General features: G+C 44.0%; 2 long non-coding RNA genes across 2 annotated transcripts; both read right to left on the bottom strand.

The window, feature by feature from the left end:
- Window positions 1-962: 962 nt before the first annotated feature.
- Window positions 963-2,465, bottom strand: LOC116857001. The gene is made up of 3 exons (XR_004380666.1): window positions 2,433-2,465; window positions 2,309-2,356; window positions 963-1,237 (listed from the first exon to the last, which is right to left on the bottom strand). It is a non-coding gene; the product is annotated as an uncharacterized LOC116857001 (long non-coding RNA).
- A 53-nt stretch (window positions 2,466-2,518) lies between these two features.
- LOC116857000 lies at window positions 2,519-7,875 on the bottom strand. The gene is made up of 3 exons (XR_004380665.1): window positions 7,789-7,875; window positions 5,485-5,686; window positions 2,519-2,530 (listed from the first exon to the last, which is right to left on the bottom strand). It is a non-coding gene; the product is annotated as an uncharacterized LOC116857000 (long non-coding RNA).
- Between the last annotated feature and the right edge of the window lie 13,431 nt (window positions 7,876-21,306).

The following is a 21,306-nucleotide window of genomic DNA, read 5'->3' as shown; positions in this document are numbered from 1 at the left end:
AAATGGTTGATGAGTCACTGATTGGCATCGGGTAGAGAAAAGGAGAAGTCATTACACATTCAGAATATGCCTGGTCTTTAAAAATAGGCTCCTCACTCTGCTCGAGGGGGCGTCTGGGCTTTAGAGGAGGGAGGGTGGCCGAGGGCATGGGGCCGAGGGCCGGGGACCGGGACAGAAACTGCCCACGGCAGGCAGCGCCCTCCTGTTGGGCCAAGTTCTCCTCAGCCCTTGAAAAGCCTCCAGCTTTAAGACACAGAAAGACACCGTCTCACCTCCTTGTTCCTCCTCTATCTCTTTCTTGAGGCCTTAATAACACTTTTGGGGAAACTTCAGCTTCAGGGGAACCAGGCCAAGTAGAAGAGACAGCACTTCGTGCGACCATAATTTTGCCATCGGCCGCAGAGCTCCTGGCCCAGGACAACCCAGCTCTTTTTGGTCTCCCTGCTTTTGACCTCCTTGTTGTTTATTCGTTGTTCTACATTTTAGTTGGTGGCAGTGGGGGGGATTAGAATCTGTCAGATTAGAACATGGTGTAATGTTTGCTGGAGGCGGGAAAGTCAAGTCTCTGGTAAGCAGAGGTTCAGAGACAGCCTGGGAACGTTCTTGCTGCCGGTGTTCTAGAAAAACAAAAGAAAACAAAATAGAAACGCCGCCTGTTAAGGGCTTTACCTTTGCCGGCTAGTTCTTGGGCCTTGGCGTGCAGATCTGGGCCACGGGCGAGGCGCTGAGCCAGAAAGAGCTTGACTGCTTTAGAGTGAGAAGGGCAGAGAAAAGAATAGATCTAGAAGGTAAAGGATGGCAAAGGCCAGGTCAGGCTGAGTTGGAGAGAAAGCCTGAGGACTTTTCGAGAGCCAGTGGGAAGAAGAGGGGCAACTGCTGGGTTGGGATGAATTCAGGCTTTGAGGGGAGAGGAGGCGCAGAGAGGAACTCGGTCGTGTGTTGTGAATGGGATGGCTTCTTTACATGTTGTCAATTCCACAGGCAAAATCGGAATCGTTTTTCAATTGTTTTGAATTGTTGGACTGGCGTTTCTTCTGAATGCAGACGCTGAGGCAGACCACAGGGTGGCCCGGATTTACGCTGGTTACGAGCATGAAGTCCATCCCAACCATGCGTGTGTCCCCCTCCCCCAACACACGACTGTCACAACATATCCGCAACTTTCTTAATGTTATATTTTGCCTTGTCACTTGTTTAGTGCGTTGTCTTTGGTCATACTGGGATAAATTCACCCACCCTAAATAGAGACAAAAGAGAAAATTCTGACCCTGGGTCTAGTTTCAGAAAAGTAGACAGATCTGCAGGACCCTGATTTATCTCTTGGAATTCTGTGCTGAACACGCAATTGGGGATATCCAGAATCTTCCCACTTTCAGTCTCTCTCTTCTTCGAGAAACTGCTAAGGTGCTGGAGATAAAAGAGAGACTCAGTGGCCTGTGGACTGTTGAGGAATGTTCCCATTTCGCTGAGAGCCGGCAGCCACAGCTCCTTCTCATACAACGTTGTTTTAAACATCACCGTATGCACAACATACACTTTCACTCTTACACATGTATTCTTTATCAGCCTTAATCTTTTGCATGTTCACTTGACACACTCGTTCTTGTCTGACTCTCAGGCACGCACTCACCTTTAGTCAAACTGAGATACAACTTCTCTATAGAAAAAAAAAAGGTAAAGAAATATACTTTTAAAATTATGCATCATGATCCAGCAGGATTTATTCCAGGATCATAAGGGTCTCAACACATGTCTAAGAGGCATTTGATAATGTATAAGGCCCATTCCTGGTAGGAATTCTTAGTTAAGGGGCGCCTGGGTGGCTCAGTGGGTTAAGCCTCTGCCTTCAGCTCAGGTCATGGTCCCAGGGTCCTGGGATCGAGCCCCGCATTGTGCTCTCTGCTCAGCGGGGAGCCTGCTTCCTCCTCTCTCTGCCTGCCTCTCTGCCTACTTGTGATCTCTCTTTCTGTCAAATAAATAACTAAAATCTTAAAAAAATAAAAATAAAAGAATTCTTAGTTAACTAAGAGTATAAGGGCACTTCCTTAACAAGACAAAGAGTATCTCCCATTAACCAAGAGTCACCTTCAGGTTTAATGTTACCAAACAAACAACAGAAGAGCTCGTAGCATTTCCAATAAAGTAAAAGAGAAACAGAATTCCTGATCTCACCGCTGTGGTTCCATTCTTTGTTGTTGTTGTTGTTCCATTCTTTGTTGTTGTTGTTGTCCCATTGTTGTTTAACACTGCCCCATAGGTTCTAGACACTATGATAAGATGTTAAATAGAGACAAGAGGAAAAACTTACCAGTGGTCCCAGATGATTTACTTGTTTGCCTGGAGAAACCAAAAGAATCTAATGAAAAACCAATGGGCCAAATAATCAGATTCATTAAGGTGGGCCAATTATAAAACGAACACACAAAACTCACTTGTATCATCTTTTCTAGAAATTAGCACTCCAGTTAGAAAATATCATGGGAAAGGATCGTATTTTTAATAGTAACATGTTTTGTTCATCTGTGACTCCCTGCAACAGAGACAAGTACTTTATTGAGTATTTACTATGTTCCAAGAGCTAAGCTGAGACCCAACTTTCCCAAGTGTATATTGTAAAGAAAAAAATCAGCCCTTACAACTCATGATTTCATGATATCCCTGCTTAGGATGAGACTTAAGAAGTCTCTTTCTTAAAGTAAATATGTTTCAGCTCCTGAAAGTGGGGGGCAGGGGGAAGCTCACACAGAGGGAGTGGGGTGGGGCACAGGCTAGTGGAGACTGTGTGCGTGATTGGTTCCCTTTGCCCATGTCCCCACCCAGCCACTCTCTCTGTTCCCCCTCCCCGGGAGGCTGGTCTTCATGGGTCACATCGTGGGCTCCCTTGCTTCTGGCTGAGCACAACCAATGGGGATCCCCAGCAGGAGATGGGGGCGGGAGGAGAGTGAAGCTGGGGCGCTTGCTTGGTCTTCTGCACGGGTGCAGGGCCAAGGTCTTGCTGCCTTCTCTAAACACTTCCCCAGTTGGGCCCACGCTCCCTTCTTTTGTCCCCTTCAGGCCTGGCATGATAACAAGCTCCCCAGGATGGATGGATGGATCCCTGGCCTTGGGGCTCGCATCACCCCTCAACTGCTTCCCTTGAGCCTTCCTCACACTTTTGTAACAGATCCCTTTACTAAACTTTCCTCACAATGACCCTGACTGGTAAGTGGAGAGGTGAATGGCTCAAGTTTTTGGGGGGCCGCCCTGTGCTATTCGGTCATCAGGACAACCTTTTCAGATGAGAATCGTCAGCCGCACTTGATGTGGGAGAAAAGCGCCGCTGAGAGGGAGATAGTAGCTAGGCCAGCATCCCCTGCTGTCCAATGGCGGCCCGGCTGCTCCAACACTTGGCCATGCCTCTCCTGTGAGTCAGAGGTGGTGTCCCCCTTGCTGCTGAACCTCCACCTCTGTGTAATTCCCCCCAAGGAAAATACAATCAGAACTCTGGCCCACTGTGATCTAACCCCTCGGGCTGCTTTTCTTCAGGCCAAATGTTCCAGAAGGCCCTGTTCTCGCATGTCAAAGCTCTTCAACCGGCTCCCTTGTGGCTGGTTTGGGGACTCAGGGAAGAAAGGGAACCTGCTATTGATCTTTAGGCTGCCACAGAATTGCCCCTGCTCTAGCTGGCTGGGTCCCACAGCCCCCCAGCAATGGCAGACTCCTGAGGTGATTCCAGTGCTTCTGAACCGACCCGAGTCTGCCTAAGATTTTAGCCAACTAATGATGACTCATGCTGTTCTCTGGCCTTCCTCGGGTTTTAAACATTTCATAAATGACACTACCCTTTATAAAATTGTTTTTCTGAGGGAGGACAAGGACTTACCTTTTATTCTATGTTGATGGAGGAGATAATAAATTTTAAATAATTTGCTGAAGCTCATTTAACTTTTTACTGAGGAAAATCTGAGTGATCTTAATGATTTTCTTAGTGTTTCTTTTTTTGCTTTCTTTCTGAGAGGACAACTGTTCTTACACACTCTGATATCTAATTGTTTTTTTTTTTTAATAAAAACGATCTTGTCAGCATTTAATAGCAGTGAAATAAATTCAAATCCTCAGATGGTCCTTGGAAGGAAGTCTAGGCTTGTGGGTATGAGCTGGAACTCTGGCATTAGCAGCCCTGAGACTGACTGTGTTATCTTAGGCAAGTGTCCTAACCTTTCTGTGCCACAGGTTCCTCGAGTATAAAATAAGACTAATGGTGGGTACTTATTTCACAGGGTTAATGGGAGGAGTAAAGGAGCTGATTCATGTCAAACTTTAAACATGGTACTTAACACATAGTAAACACTCAATAATTGCCAATTACTATTATTACTATGTAGAAGCTTCTATGACAGGCACTGAGGAGGGTCAAAAAGGAAAGAATCTCTGCATGCAAGTGGATTATAATTTTATAGAGAAACATGAGGGGGGACCGAGGCCCCGGAAGAGTGGACAGGAACTGGACGGATAGGAGGAGATGGGGCAGAAGACAGGAGGCAGGTGTGTGAGCATCTGGGCATGAAAGAAACAGAAGCCCAAAATGCAAGGAGACCAAGAAGGGAGGCAGAACCCCGGGCGTCCTACCCCTGACTTTCTGGTCATTGGGCTGGCTTCAGTTTCTTCATTTAGGAATGGGGGGCACCAGACCAGATCATCGCCAAGATCCTTTCCATACATTCCACTGTGAGATACACACCTTAGGATCAAGGAATTCACCATCTAGCCAAACTCACAAGGGTTTGTTTTCCCTTTCATATCTTCCCTTCTCCTCTCTTTCTTATCCTCTGGCTCTTCTTTCTCTCTGCCTGATCTTCCATATAGCTCAACATATGTCAGGCTGTCAACATACGGCATATTTTGCAAACAGATAAACAGTGGCACATATGCAACCATATATTCCTGGCATGCAGATGCCCCAGCTTGGCTTCATCAGCCTCAGCAGAAAGCATTTGGTAAGTCTCTCTCGGAAATTCCAGAATGCATGAGCCTCCCATGGAGCCTCTGACAAGCGGTTAAAATAAGTCATTCCATGTCTTCTCTGGTGCAAAAGCCAGAACACTGGCTCCCCGCCCTTTCGGTTCCAAGGCATTTAATACCAAAGGCTCTGCCCCTTCACTCAACTATCTGGGATGTTCTGACCAGGGGTCAAACTGACCATTAAAAGTTCTTTTGTTTTTCCAGTGGGCAGTGACTCATCGTGTCCTCCGCACCAGACAAGCGGCCCTGCTCGGACCTGGAAAGGCTGTACTCTGAGACCCCTGGGTCTATTTTGTCCACTCGAAAATAAAAATAAGCTCGTGTAGCTGACTCTGTAAAGTCCACCCCTGTCCTCCAACAGGCCCCATTTGTCCCTGCATGCCCAAAGTAGTAGGCCCAAAGCGCTCCTGTACGTGCTCTCCCCTGACATCCCTCAACCAAGGGCTGCTGATAAAGGGTGGATAAATGCCCCGGCTCTCTCACCCTCCGGCGGGATATTTCTGAAGCCGTGGATCCCACAGTTGTGTCTGAGAAACTGGCCTGAGAGCATATCTTCCCTAGCTTCCTCGCTTTTCCTCTCTCGTGCCCACCACCTGGGTTTCTGGGAGTTTCTCCATTAACAAAGTGCTTGCTCTTGAACCCTTGGGTCAGCGCCTTCTTCGGAGAGGACCCCAATTAAGGCAATCTGTAATTCAAGTTTAGAAAAAAGGTGATCAAGGATAACACAGGATCTCTTCAACCTCAGACTTTGCACTGGGGCCCCCAAGGCAATCTGCAGTTTAAAAAAAATGCTCTGAAATGTCAACAAAAGCAACTGTGGATACCAAGCTTTTGGCAATACTCTGCCCCAATTCTACCTGGTCACTGGGTCTGGTCTGAAGTTGTCCCCGCATCAGAGTGGGATCGTCCTTCTCTGGCCACGTGAAAATGAGAGATGGTAGAACAAGCGAGAAAGTTAGATTCTGCCACGTTTTCCACTCCCACGTGGCTTCTTGCCTCCTCCCCCTTGAGATCAAATTTTGTTCCTTTTCCTTGTAAAGATTAAAATGGACCCGAACAATAAGGTAAAGGAAAACAGCAATCAAGGAAGAAAGTGAACATGACTGGTTGGTTGTTGTAATACTCACTGGAAGCTCCGTGTGTACTGAATCTGAGTTAACATTTAACCACTAAAAACTCAGGAGTCAAAGGTCATTTAACGACGGTACCTCCAGACAGAAAGTTTAAAAAGTATCACCATACTATTGTCCTTTAACAAGCTACTGCAATGTTTTCAGGGAAATTCCACAGGCAAAATTTGATTTGTTATGAGCTGAATCTGGAGAGAAAGAAATCAAGAGTTTGAGATGTGAGTGAGGCCCATTACATCTCAAACCTTGATCCATTCAATAAGCTCTAGGTCAATGCTGTCCAACAGAACTTTCTGTGATGATGGAATGTTCTAGAGCTATACCATCCAATACAGTAGCCACTACCCACATATGGCTATTGAGTACTCAAAATGTGGATATTGTGTTCAATTTATATTATGGTTATTTAAATAATTCATTTACTGCATTATTATTTATATTGTACAATAGAGTTTTATCTGGTATTAGAATTATAATAATGGCTATTCCAGTTCCAGGTGTTTCCCCCCATCCCCTTCTCTTTCCTCTCCTCAGTGAAGCCCTGGCTTGAGCTCATTTTTCTGTTTTAGACCCAAGTGCTTTCTTCGGGATTGGTTTTCTGTTCTTGCCCTCCAGATCTGCTCATTATCCACCACCTCCCAGACTTCGGGGACTATCGGTGGGCTTGCCCTCACGAGGCAAGTGTGACAGAGTTGTCCATCTCCAGCGTAAGCTCCTCTTTGACCTCATTCTACTGACTCAAGCTGGGGGCAGAAACACCAAGGCAAATAGGGTGACTTGTTTCAAATCTTTTGTCGCCTACATCCTAACTCCTTCCCTTCATATATAGGCTTGCTCTGAATTCATGGAGAGAACCTGACATATTATGCCTTGTGGAACAAGAAGACAGACGCTGGCATATGTCTGCACGTCCCACCTTAGAGCCCTTCATCACCTTCACACACACACCTGTCACGGCCCTCACCACACCCGGCTGGTACCTCTAGCTCTTTGTTGTAGGACAATCCACAGGCAGCCAGAACCTACTTTGTCCGTGCAAGGACATCCAGTATTGCCTAGAGATCTATGCTACACTGTCTCGATCCACTGATTATCATGGGGGAGGGCGGTTCTACAAATACTGTAGCTCCCTTTTCCCCTGATGAAGGCTTACACTGTCCCCAGAGCAGGACTGAGCCCAAGCCACTCTCTTGGGGGCTTGGCATGCTACATCTCTCTCCTCGGTTCTTCCCTTTCCTGGTGCATTTCCTTACTGGTTTTTATGAACCCTCATCTCAGAATCTACTATCAGGAATACAACCTGAAACAAAACTTCTTTAAATGAAAAACACTAAACCCTAAAATTCACTGAAGTTTTTTGTTTTGCTTTGCTGGCGATCTCGTTTAAAAAAAAAAAAAAAGCTTTTTGGGGGGGATGGGTGAAACAGGTGACAGGTAGGAAGGAACGCACTTGTGACAAGCACCGGGTGACAGATGGAAGTGCTTGATCGCTACATTGCACACCTGAAACTAATATTACACTCTATGTTAACCAACTGGAATTAAAATGAAAACTTAAAAAAAAAAAGCTTGTTTTTAGTGGGGCCAAGAGGTAGCAATGTTTTTCAGCTGAACCTTTAAAAAGTATTTGGAGCCTAGCAGAACAGATCGGTGTTACCTTAAAGTCTTGACAAAGTTATCTGCCCAACAGATAGGTTTGTAAAGGTCCTCAATCCAAACATTTCAATCAGTAGCTCAGTGTCAGACCCTCAAAATATGAAAGGAAAGAGAAAGACGCTTTTAGATTCAACAGATATTTGTTGCGGGTACCCCAAGCCCCTCTCAAAGTTACACGGTTCCAGAGAAGGACTCTGTTAATCACGCTGCTACTTTGCCAAACATACTCAGCAACACAGACTTACTTAGTAAAGATGAAATTAGGCTCTTCAAAATCTTTTTTAAAAAATTCACCAAAGGGCTATTTTATGACCTAGTTTCTTTATTAAGTAATAATGTAAGGAACGTCTTGTTTTCAGTCCCCAGCAGCTGCCAAAACCTGAATGTATCAAATCCAACAGATCACAGCCATCCCAGAGTTCTATTAATAGCAAGATAATTTTCAAATCCACTGTACCGAGTAGCATTTTGTTTTTTGGTCAGGCATATAATACATTCCATATCACGTCTGGTGCGTTGTGTCTTGAGGTCGCATTTAAAAATAAATCAGGCTTGTTTTAAATTAGGCAAACAATACATCCATCACTGTTCGGTATTTTGGCTTGGGCTCTTGTGGTGCCATGGCTAATATCTAGGTTTGTGGAGCCTAAATTAAAACACACTTGTCTCTTTTATGTTCTTGTCCTGTGTTTCTTGGTGTTTATTGGGAGCCACAGAAGTGTAAGAAAATAGCTCTCTGGCAAGGAAGCAATTGCAATGATCCCATGAAGAATATTTTCTAGATGGGCTCTGGTCTGTTGGGGGGCATCTCAAATGAGGAGGAAGAACTGTATAACATTTTGCCCTGGTTCAAACCATTTATCAAATCAACCTCTCTCTCTATCTCACTTTGTGTGTGTGTGGTTTAAAAATCTTTTCCTACCACAGGGTCATAAAGCTACTGTCCGTGGTGGTTAATTTTCTTTGTCAGCCCAGCTAAGCTATTGTGGTCAGCTGTTGGACCAAACACCAGTCTAGATGTTGCTGTGAAGGTATGTTAGACACGTGATTCGCATTTACAGCAGCAGACTTGGACAAAGCAGATTACCGTTCCGAGTGTATGTGGGCCCCACCCAGTCAGTTGAAGGCCTTGAGAGAAAAGTCTGAGGTCCCCAGAAGAGGAAGGAATTCTGTTTCCAGACTTCCTTCAGACTCAAGACATTAACTTCTTGCTGCAATTTCTAGCCTGTGAGCCCATCCTGCCGATTTAGAACTTTCTACCGCCTGCAATCAGATGAGGAAATTCCTTAAAATCTTTCCCTCTCTCTCCCTCCCTCCCTCCCTCTCTCCATATATATATTCTTACTGGTTCCGTTTCTTTAGAAAACTCTAATACAGATTTCAGACATTCTCCTACATGGTCTTCTGTAAGTTAAGATCGGGATTTCACAACTAACTTTTTAACCCATCTGGAATTGATCTCATAGATAGATTCTTAATTTATTATTTCTTCAATTTCACATGCCTTGAGAAGAAGAGCTAAATGTGTCCATTTACCAGTCCTCTCAGAATGTAAGTTTGTGTATCTCTTTAAAAGCATAAACATTTATCTCTCACTGTAGATATCCTGATTCAACAGGTCTGAGTTGGGGCCTAAGCACATATATGTTATTAATAAAGGCAATTCTGAAGTTCTATACAGAAGAAAATGAAGATGAATATATTTATATCCTTCTGATAGGGAACATCTGTGAATGCTATTAGAGACAAAACCCATTAAGAAAGCAGCTTGAGATATTTGACCATATCAAAGATTTTTAAACTGTGTAAAATTATCAGTTCTAAGATGAATAAGTTCTAAGGCTCTAATGTATAACATTGTGACTATAGTTGATAATACTGCATTATATAATTATAATTTGCTGAGAGTAGAACTTAAGTGTTCTCACCAAAAAAAAAAAAAAAAAGTAAATATGTGGGGGTGATGAGTGTGTTAATTTACTCGATGGGGGAGAATCTTTCCACAGTGTACATGGTACCAAATCATCATGGTGTGCACTTTAGATATATGACAATTTTATTTGTCAATTAGACCTCAAACTGAAAAAAACAATTCATACAGAAAAGTGCATCTGTAAGATTTTCAAACTCTTATACAGTAAGCGATGCCATAAGGAAAGTTCGAAGTAGAAGGACAAAGTTGGGAAAATGTACAAGATGTATTAAAACAGTGACTATCCATATGTAAAGAGCTCTTATGAGTAAATATTGCAGGAGCAAGAGAATAGGTTCAGAATGATTAAGAACATCCGTCAGCTAGCTGTCTGGATTTGATGGTTGGCCCCAGCACTTACAAACACTATCCTGGTGGGCACTTACTGAATCTCTGATTCTATTTTCATGTTTCTAAAATGGGAATCAGAATAACTCTATATGGTCACGGTGAATATTAAAATAGGTAAGGCCTATTAAGAGCTTAGCGTAGCGACACACTGTAAGGCATCAATAAATACTAGCTTTTTAATGAAAAAAAAATAATGCCCCCTACCCTCAAAATGGGCAGAGGCCATAAACAAGCAAGTCATCAAAAGCAACAATAACAACACAACAGAAGAGGTGATGAAACCTAAAAAATGCCCTCACTTATGGTTAGAAAGATACAAAATAAAAGATAATATTTTTGTTGTTATCATGGATCCAACTCGCAAAGATTTAAAAAATAGACACCCACTCCTGTTGGGGAGGGTGATGGAAAACAGATCGCATACATTCCTCCGAGGCTGGGATCCCTTGTCCAGGGAAATAAGATATCCCACCACCACCACCACTTTTGAGAACCACTCACTGACCCAGCTGCCAGCCCTCTCTCCTGTCACCTGGACCTCTGAGTCCAGCAATGTAAGAGTTACCTTGAGGACTGTGCTCTACGCAGAGGTCAATATCCATTCTGTTGCGGAGTATTTTGAATATCATCTCTGGATAGTATCAAGATAGTATCAATATGTCAGAGGTTGAAACATGTTCACCGAGGAACTAATTAGAAAAATGAATAGAAGTCCACATATTGAGAAGTTCATTGCAAAATTGGAAACACCCTATAAGTCCTACAAGACACTTTGTTTAAATTTGTCATGGTAAATCCATACAATGTAATATTATGCCCGTCTTAAAATGAGGACACTAAAATGTCCCAGGATGTAATTAATGGGGAAAAAACACAAGGTACAAACATCATGTTTAATATCATCACTTAAAAAAATATACAGAAATCATTAAAAAATACCACTTTTGTTTGGGTGTATATTTTTTCATGTAAAAACATATGTGTGTATGTATACATATATACACACATACACACATATGTATTTACATATATGTAATTTTTAAAAAGATTTATTTGACAGAGAGAGAGAGCGCAGGAGGAGGCTGAGAGAGGGGGAGAGAGAGAATCCCAAGCAGACACCCTGCTGAGCACGGATCCCATGCGGGGCTCGATCCCACAACTCTGAGCTCATGACCTGAGCTGAAATCGAGAGTTGGACTCTCAACTGACTGAGCCACCCAAGCACCCCTCTATGTACATAATTTTTAACAGTATTTATCTGTGCTAAACTGCAAAATCTCAGCACAAATTATTCCCATCTCTATTTCTGCACCTTTGCATTATGGCTTTGGCTCACCTCAGATTAAAAGGTGCAATCTGTCTCTCGACCACTTAAATCTGTGCTTAGCCATGTAACTGGTTTGGCCAATGGGACATGTGCAGATGTGGTACCCACAGAGGCAGAAAAATGTTTGGGTTTTGGGGCTTTGCCTCCTGTTGCTGCACTTGGAAAACTGAGACCACCATGTGAAGAAGGGAAGAGCCTGTTCTCCAGCAAGGGAACAGCCTGCTAGAAAGGTCATGTGGGGGAAAACCGAGGTGTCCTGGTCAACATCCTGTCAACTATTAGTTGTGATTAAGGTCTTGCTCAGCCACGCAGTCCAGCCAAAAATCCAGAAGACTGCAGAGATCCACGGAAGCCAACCCAGAATGATGAAGTCGTGATCACTGCTTCCAGCCACTAAGTTCTGGATTGTTCGATATGTTACTTCAGGCCAGTCAAATTTGGATACTTAAAATTTGAAGGCAATTTTGTATAACTCTGCATTTTCTAAACATTCACAAAGAACATGCATTACTTTTTAAATTCAAATTCAATTAGTCAACATTAGTCAACATCATTAGTTTCAGATGAACACACATTACTTTTTATTAAATCAGAAAAAAATTGCTTTTTCTATTAAAAAATTTTTAAATTACTTAAAACATTTTTAATTAAAAAAACTGAAAACCTCTACCGGATTCAAGCTGTTTGGCAGAATAACAATATCAATAACTAACAACTGAATAGCACTTACTATGTACCAGACACTGTGTTTTTACATACATTATCTTAATCTCCATAATAATTCAATTGCGAAGAACACTATCATCATTCTCTTTTTCCATTTGAGGAAGTGAAGGCCGAGAAAGGATTAATGACTTATCCAAGGTCACACAGCTACTAACATGGCAGCTCTGAGCTTGATCCCAAGCAGTCTGTTTCCTGAGTCTATGCTCTTAACTGACCTCAGACAGAGACAAAACCATACGTAAATGTAAAAGGTCATTTCTCAAGGATTTGGTATCTGAAAGTTAGAGCTGTGAGATATCCAGGATCTCTCTGGTCTCTCTTGGGTTCCCTAAGTTCATATGACTTCATCAAGTAAATCAATTTCAGGGTGGACACAGCGGAGATGGGTTAGGACTCAAATCATTCCATTTTGCTGCTTATTATCAACTCTTACAGAGATCCGTTGAGAGAGGTGGAGGGTGTTAAACTCCTAACTAAAAGCAGGTTTGTCAATTGACAAAGTTCTTTTAATTTATGCTTTCCCTCCCCACCAAGGCTAGAGAGCTATTTATAAGCTTGTTTATCCCACGTTCTATTGTGCAAGAGGCATTTTTATGCTACACTTCCAGCACAGCTCTGCCCACACTACAAACAGTGAGCACTCAACGAAAGTATAGATGACGATGATGGTGGTGCCCAGACATACCCAGGTGTGGCAGGGCTGAGTACTTAACTTTAGAATCAGACCTGGGTTCAAATCCTGATGCCATCATTTACAAGTCATCGGTCCTTGGGCAAGTTAGTTAATTTCTCGGTGCCTCTGGCTTTTTTCCTACGTCAAACAGAGATGGGGGGTGGCTGTAAGGATTAAATGATATGATTCTTGTTAAGAATTTGGCAACGGGTGCTACTCTATCAGCATCATTATCTTTTCAACTTCAAAGGTTTAGAAAAAACTATGACTTGACCAAATCCTATATTGTCTGCAGACTTCAGTGTCATCCAAAGCAAAAAGTAGCACATCTTAACTATGGATGACAAAACTGAAAGTCTAAAATTCTTAGTGACAATCTTTTCTTGTGGTCTTGATAATACAAAATCAGCACAAGATGGTGGCCTTAAGTGGTCAAACGGAATCAAGATTGGTATTCCCATCTGGAGTCACACGATGATCCTTGCTATCTGCTGAGACAGACTGCCCCAAAATACTGTTAGGACTTGAAGATGGGAGACCCTTTCCAACTCAGCATGGCCATAGCCGTAGACTGTCAATGCCTGAAAACAACAGAAAGCAGGCTTGGGACTGTTCTGCCTTTTCATGACTGCCTCCCATAGCCATTGCTACCCAACAGGACAGGCTTTTGCTCTTCCGACAAAGTTCATTATGTCCAGTCTCAGATAATAATTCCAAGTCTGCAACAGTTAAATTGTAAACATGACAGAGTCATGTTGAAAAAAAACAAGGAACAGATTCTCTTAAATTAAAAACAAATGGAATTAAAGGAAAAGTCATCATTTTTGTGTTTCTGTAACAAACACAATCTAATGATAATCCATATCTGCTAGAATTCCTGGGGTTTTTTTTAGATTATAATTAAATTTCTCCTTGAATAATCATCTTGCACACTTTCCCTAGGGGGAACTATTTACATTTCATCGTATCTTTAAAAATGTAATAGATCTCTATTTTAATCAGCCTTTCGTATTTGGATCATTCCTTGAAAAGACAGATGAACAGGTTTGTTTTTAAAAATATAATTCAGCAGTGAATTTGACCGGTACCAGAGGTGCCATAAGTCAGCGAAGTTTTAGAGACAGTTTTGATCATGAATGGCTATGACGCCAGAAATACCTTTGGCAGATTGATTTAGTAATGGCTGCTGATTTGTTCCATCTCCCTATATCCATACCCTTGTGTAGGCTCCTTCTACAGGCTCCAGACTCCAGATTTGGCCATGTGATCTGTTTGACCAACAAGGTAATAACAAATGTGATACAAGCAAAGATCTGAAAAGCACTTGCCCATTGGGGCTATCCCTCTCTTGCCATTCCTGTTTTTGTTTTGTTTTGTTTTGTTTTGTTTTGTTTTGTTTAAAGATTTATTTATTCATTTGAGAGAGAGAGAGAGAGCGTGCGCGCATGGAGGGAAGGGGCAGAGGGAGAGGGAAAATCTCAAGAAGACTCTCTGCTGAATGGGGAGCCGGATGGGGATGCTCAATCCCAGGACCCTGAGATCATGACCTGAGCTGAAATCAAGAGTCCGATGCTTAAGCAACTGAGCCACCCAAGCGCCCCTCTTGCTATCCTTAGGACTCTTAGTAGAGCTGCCATGTGAACAAGCCCATCCAGGGCTGCATGATGGGTGATGAGAGAAATCCATGTCTGGAATTAAAATGGCGGCCTCCAGTATCCTAGCTAACTGCCAGCCAGTGTCTTGGCTGGCCCAGCGGTGGCCTGCGGACACATGGGTGACACTCAGTTAAGACCAGCAGAAGACTCCTCCATCTGAGCCCACCCCAAATTTCCAGAGCACAGAATTGTGGTTGTCGGTTTAGGCCACTTCTGGGGGTGGTCATGCAATGAAAGCTAACTGACCTCATGCCCTGGTGAGTGCAGAGTTAGCGCACCAGCACTAGGGAGGCTGTGGGATCCCATCAGAATGATTTTGTTTAGAAACTGACAGAAGCATAAAACAAGAAGTAAGCAAATATAGGTTGCTCCATCCATCCGTGAACAAGGATCAATGTAATGACTAAGAAAACTGGAACAAACGTGGCAGAAGGTACGGGTATGGGTGTGGGCTGACCCTTCACTATTCATTATTTGGGATCAACCGAGTAAACGCCTGAAATTATGAAAATTTTTAAGAACAGTGAGGGCCTCCAGTGCAGCACAACTTAAAACTTACTTTGCTTGCTGCTTTGCATTTTAGGCTTTGCATAAGGCTCTTGAGGCCCTGGGTTGGACCAGATCAACAGGCTCATAAAACCGGGACTTGCTGTGTGTTTTTTTCCATCCCTTTCCCTAAGTATATGCTCTGTAAAATGTCCCTCAGGAAAAGGGCTTCATGGTCACATAAATCAGGGCATACTCTTGCTTCCTCTTGGAATGTCACAAGGTACCTTGGCATATTAAAGACCTATTCATCCTTATTTATGCCTGTGCTGCATTGTATTTGACCATGGAATCCTTTCTGTGAGGAACTAAAATCTCATTAACCAATGTTTCTTAGAGCATACTTGGAGAAAGGGTTTTCTTAAACTTTCTTAAAATGAAATACAACACACAAATGGAAAGGTACATGAAGTACAAACATGAGGCATAATGAATTATTGTAGACCAAACACTCCTGTAACTACCCGCCAGGTCAAGAAATAGAACATTGCCAACCTCTCCCCTAGACTCCTCCTGGCCCATTACAAATTCCTCCCTTCATTTCCCTGACTTTATGGGAATGACTTCCTTGCAGTGTGTTATTGCTTTGCCACCTACATATGCATACCTAAATTATACACTTGTTCCGTCTGTTTGTGAAAGCTACATAAATGGAATTATACAGTATGTATTGGAGGGGCTTAGGGTAGAACTATCTTCAACTTCAACAGATAATGCCAAACTCTTTTCCAAATCGAGGGCACCGGTTGACACTGGCCCCAACAGTGTATGGGAGTTCCAGTTGCTCTAATAGTCTAGGTCATATTTGATACTGTCAGATGTTTTAATTTTTGCCCATCTATTCAATGTATAGTGGTGATTTTTATTTGCATTTCTCTGATTAGTGATGAGGTTGAGCACATTTTATTATGTTTATTGGTCACTTGGATATCCTCTTTTGAGCAGCTCATGTTCAACTTTCTGCTCATTTCTCTACTGAGTTTCTATTTCTTTCTCAGTTTGTAGGAGTTTCTTAGTCTATTCTGGATAAAAGTCCTTTGTGGGGTATAGGAGTTGCTAATATCTTCTCTTGCTCTATGGCCTGCTTTTTCTCCTTCTTAAGGGTTTTTTTGTTGAACAAAATTTCTTCATGTAAATGTCATCAAGTGTATCACTTGTTTTCCTTTCGTGCGTAGGGCACGGCGTGTCTCCTTTCGTCACACCTGTCTCGGTGTCCAGCAGAATTCTGAGGAGCTGGACTTTGAATGGTCAAGTCTTTCCTTTAGTACCGCTGAAGGCCCCAAACTGCAGACCCAAAGAGAAAAGGGGAGTGGGTGGGAAGGGGAAGGGCAGAAGGCCAGGGGGAGGAACACTAGGGATTGGCAGGAAGACAACAGGAGCCCTGCCAGTAGCGAGAGGCTAGGACTGAAAATGGATTAAAGGTCACATTCACCATCCAGCTCCTCACGCATGTGAAGGAAGTTGGCAGCATCATCAGAAAGAAAGGGGACTCAATCAAGATTTGTGGGGACCGTGGTGCACATATCAACATCTGAGAAGAGAATTGGCCTGAGAATCACGACTTTGGCTGGACCCACTAATGCTACCTTTAAGTCCTTAGCTACAATGACTGACAATCTGGAAGGGGACAACAGCACAATAGCACAGCTGGCAGAAGACATCGGTCACCCTGAGCCTAATGAACCCCACTATCAGGGCGGCTCTCTCACTGGGAAAGGGAGCTTCAAGATCAAGGAAATACTACTCGAGAGAGCGCAGGGGCCCGGGTCCGGGTGACTGGAAGTACGCTTCCCGCCCCAGCTGAACAGGGCACAACACCCGCTGGCCCTTGGCAATCCATCACTGAGGGTGTCAGACGGACCAGTCTGGTCACGTTGGAGTCACCCCGACCCTGGAGGTCAGCCAGGTCTCTGGTCATCCTTGCAGGCGGTCAGGAAAGTAAAACACTGGCAGCCATCCTGAGAGCTTTTCTCACATGTGCCCATCCTCTGCCTCCACCGAGGGCTGGAGGGACTCCGTCCAGAGCCTTATACCATTCAGGGACAGCGTGGCCTTCCACGGCCACATGGACCACGCTGCCCCCATTGGCAAATTTCCAGTCCCTCTTTCCTCTAACATTTGGCCACCCTGGATTCGGTGACATTGAATCCACCCTCTAGAGGTGAAAGGCTATCGGGCAGGTTTGGACTCAGCTACTGGGAGGACTCCTGAACTCCCCATTCCAAGCATTTTAATTGGCTGCCTGATGGGGTGTCAGAGTGCCCCAATCACTAAGATGCACCAGGTGTCCTGGGTATAGATCAAAATTGCAAGCCCCGTGAAAGGACCTGGCAGCGGACAAGCTACCCCCACCTCCACCCCACCCCGGGCCTGCCGCCAGCACTAGCCCAGCTCAGTACCTAGGTGCCAGGCTCCCCTCAGAGACGGGCAGCACGGGAAGTGGCGGAAGCCATGCAGACTCATAGCTACGCTTTTTTGGCTCTTCATCCCCTCTTGATCCGTCTGGGTAGTTTGTGAACACTCAGCAATTTCAGTTTTTAAATAGTCTGTAAATGTTCAGTTTCTTAACACTTTACCATAAACTTGTGATTTTTAAATTATTTTAATTCCTTTCTCCATTCAGCTGTTAGAGCTCAGTTCCATATTTAGTTTTATATGCTTCTCTGTGTTTTGTTTTATTTTGGGTTTTTTTGCGCATGATTTTTTTTTTGTTGGCCGTCGTAGAATACAAGAGTAGAATGTTAATACAATTCAGCTTAATCTCTAGTGTGAGAATTTTTAAAAAATAAATAGTTAAAAAAGTGGACTGAAAAAAATTTTAACCAGATAAGGGTTTCCTCATGGTTATCTTTACCATTGTTTGGTAATCACAGAAAGCTCTCGGATCTTGATATATTCTTGCTCTGGGTCTCTGTTCTTTTCTCCCGTGAGAAAAGCTACAAGGACAGGAACATGACGTGGTGCTGCAAGAGGCTGGGAACGACCTACTGGAGGGGAAAGAACTGACATGTACTGGTCGGCTACCACATGCCAGGCTTCAGGCTGCGCTGCTGACCTGCGCAGTTATGTCATAGTTAACCTACTTAGTTAATGCTCTTAATAATTCTGGAGGGCGATATCATTATCCCTCTTTAAAAGCGGGGAAACTGAGGTTCACTGAGGCAATAACTTGAGCAAGGTCACACAGGTCAGTCAGCCAGTTCATGGCAAACACAGGATCTGAACTTGGGGCTTTCCCGCTGCAAAATGCGGCCATGCCGCAAGAGCAGGGGACTCAGCAAAGTTGCTCTGTGAAAGGAAATTTTTAAAAATTTTTATTTATTTATCTGACAGAGATCACAAGTAGGCAGAGAGGCCCAATGCCGGGCTTGATCCCAGGACCCTGGGATCATGACCTGAGCCGAAGGCAGAGGCCCAACCCACTGAGCCACCCAGGCACCCCTGTGAAAGGGAATTTAAAGTGTTGCCTTTGCTTCGTGATAATTGGTAGGGGGAGAAAAATCTTTACATTCACTTCCTGTCTTGCTGTGGGTTACCCTAGAAGCAGAACCTAAGAGAATGATTTTTGAGAATTCTTCATTTCTTTGGGGGGTGATTTGAGGAAACAGCAGTGTGGGAAGTGAGGCCGGAAGGGAAGGGAGCCAGTAAAGGGGACGTTATGGGCCCCTGGGGGTCACCAGAGCTCAGCCCTGCTGGGGAACTCCCAGAGCCCATTGTTGCCACAGACCGGAGAGAGTCAGCCCACCCCAGAGTTGCTCCCGTGGAGGGGAGAGGCCACTGGGCATTCATCTCCCAACTGGCATCCGTCTAGATGAGGACAGCTGTGGAGGGATCGGCCCTCCAGCACCTGGGGCTTGCCCTGAGGCCGGGCCCAGGTGCTCCTGGGGCTCCAGAAATTCCCAAGGCTGCTGGCGGAGCTTTGCAGGTGTTTGCAGTAAAGAGACTTTGGCACAGAGGTGGATACCAAGGGGATGTGACAGAAAACCGATACTGTCTGCTACACCCTCTGCTAATAAAAGCCAACGAAAAATAGAAATCAACATGAGCTCCGGTAAAGGCGAGAAGGCTATAGAAGAGCTTAAAATCCCTCCAAAGGGCTCTGCAATGTAATATTCCTGAGACGTTCACCCTTGCACCGCCAAATCTAATTTGCCACACTAAGGAAGGGGCACCCCCCCACACACTACGGTTTAATAATTTAGCTATTATTTGAGAGCGATCTTATTAACAGTCCATTCATTTTCTCCCCGGCAGCTCAGTCATTGAAATTCACCCACTGTGTCTTGTGACTATTAGTGATACTGCGGGTAGTATTATTTATGAGTGTGTACAAAAAAAGATTTGACAAAGATTTCACGTGCAACCTGATACGAAAGACAAGATTTCCAAATCTGCGGAGCGGGGCGGAGGAGGGTGTGGGGGAATGGGCTGGGCTGGGTTTAGTCTCCAGGCGTCTTGTAGCTGGAACCCGTGCCCCCCCCTTCCCAGTCACCATCTGGGGGGAGGGGTGGATAGTGGTGGTGGTATTTAGAGATTTTAAATACCCGCTAAATAAAGGGGCTTTTTAATGCAAATTAACCCACTTAATCCCTTTCAGGGACTAGCACTTTCACAACAGCTTTTAAAAATAGAAGAAAAATGTTCTAACGGGGAGGAGGATGGACCGTTCCAGGAAGCAAGAACTAGAGTTAGCTCCCCATAGAGAAGCTGTGATGCTGGCCGGATTCGGAGAGCAAACATTCAAAAGGAAAACGACAAAATTGACATAATTTTCAGTTTCAGGCCCTCGTTGCATGTACAATGAGTGCTCTGCCTTGTACCAAGGTGGTGCAATTTAATTCATCTACTCTGGTACAAGTAGTTTTACACTCAGGAAGAAAGTACAAACAGGCTAAGTTGTTATCGAAACAGTCGCTCCAAGCGAGGGAGGATGCTGATAGTTGGGAACGCTGTGTGTTGGGGGAGGGCGGCTACGGGCTGTATGGGAAATCCCTGTACCCTGATATTCAATTTTGCTGTGAACCTCAAAGTGTTCTAAAAATTGAGTCTCAAATTAAAAAGAGACCTATTTTATAATGTTGATTCTTTAAACCTTTGCACAAAAGTTGTGAGGAGATAGGACAAATATAGTATCTTCATATTACAGACAAGAAAATCTTCGAGCAGTTCAACTCACAAGTGAAGAGCCTTCTGGTTTTAGGTTCAGTGTGTCCTTTGTGGTACGAAGTTCTAGGGAAGCTCATGATGAAAGCAAAGAGAAATTTTCCTGTTTTGCATGTACAGGAGTGGACCCTACTTAATTCTGGCCAACAAAATGTGTCCCAGTAGGAGGGTGAGGGTGTGTGTGTGTGTGTGTGTGTGTGTGTGTGTGTGTAGGGGAGTCAGCGATATGGAAATCACTCTCCATAACTCTCCACCCAGAAATCTTACCTGTTGAGGTGGTTGTACCTTGAGAGAACCTCATTACATTCTACCCTAACCCCCCACACACCTGCCCCCCCCGTCCCTCCCCCGCCACCAGTTGCCCAAGGGCAGAGTGGTCTACAAGTATGCCCGGCCTTTCCCTCCCTCCAAAAAATCTCCTTTCTCCCCTCTACCCCTGCCTACCTCATCTTCCTCTTCAGGGCCTCTTTCTAAAGATTACTTCCCCCAGAGATGCCTTGTCCGGCCCTCAGTATAAATTGGGTTTCTCCCATTATTCTTTCCCCTGTGTCTTGTTTTTTCTTCAGAGAGCTTATCAGAACGTGTGATTGTTTAGACATTGGCCAATCTGTTTTCTCGCTAGAGCTCCCCTCTGTAGACTATAAGGGTCATGAGAACTGAAACATCATTCACCATCAATAACCCAGCATTCAGCACAGGCCCTGACATGGAGGTCAGATTAAATGGGTGTCAAATAATGCATGCATGAATAAGTGAGTTAAAGAAATTAAAGGAATGAGACTAGTCATCCCTTCTAACCTCACCTAATGGCCTTCTCTACCTCCAACCAGACTATGAATATCAAGATACCAGACATATAGGAAAGGATTGGGGAATCAGGACAGATTTGACAGATGGTTCTAAGGACTTGGGCTTGTATTTCGAGTAATATGGGACGGCACTGAAGGGTGTGAGACAGCTTTTATTCTGTCCGCTACTTCCCCTAGCACTATTTCCCATCCCTAGTGACTTCTAGAAGGCACTCATTTGTGGAATAAATGCCTGTGTGCACGCATGAATAAATGAGTGAATGAATAAAAATATTATCTCTATCCCTAAAGAACTTA

This window comes from Lontra canadensis, unplaced genomic scaffold (genome assembly GCF_010015895.1).
Source record: "Lontra canadensis isolate GAN:19392208 unplaced genomic scaffold, GSC_riverotter_1.0 scaffold116, whole genome shotgun sequence".
In the NCBI taxonomy this organism is placed as follows: Eukaryota; Metazoa; Chordata; class Mammalia; order Carnivora; family Mustelidae; genus Lontra; species Lontra canadensis.
This window is presented reverse-complemented; position numbering and strand designations above follow the sequence as displayed.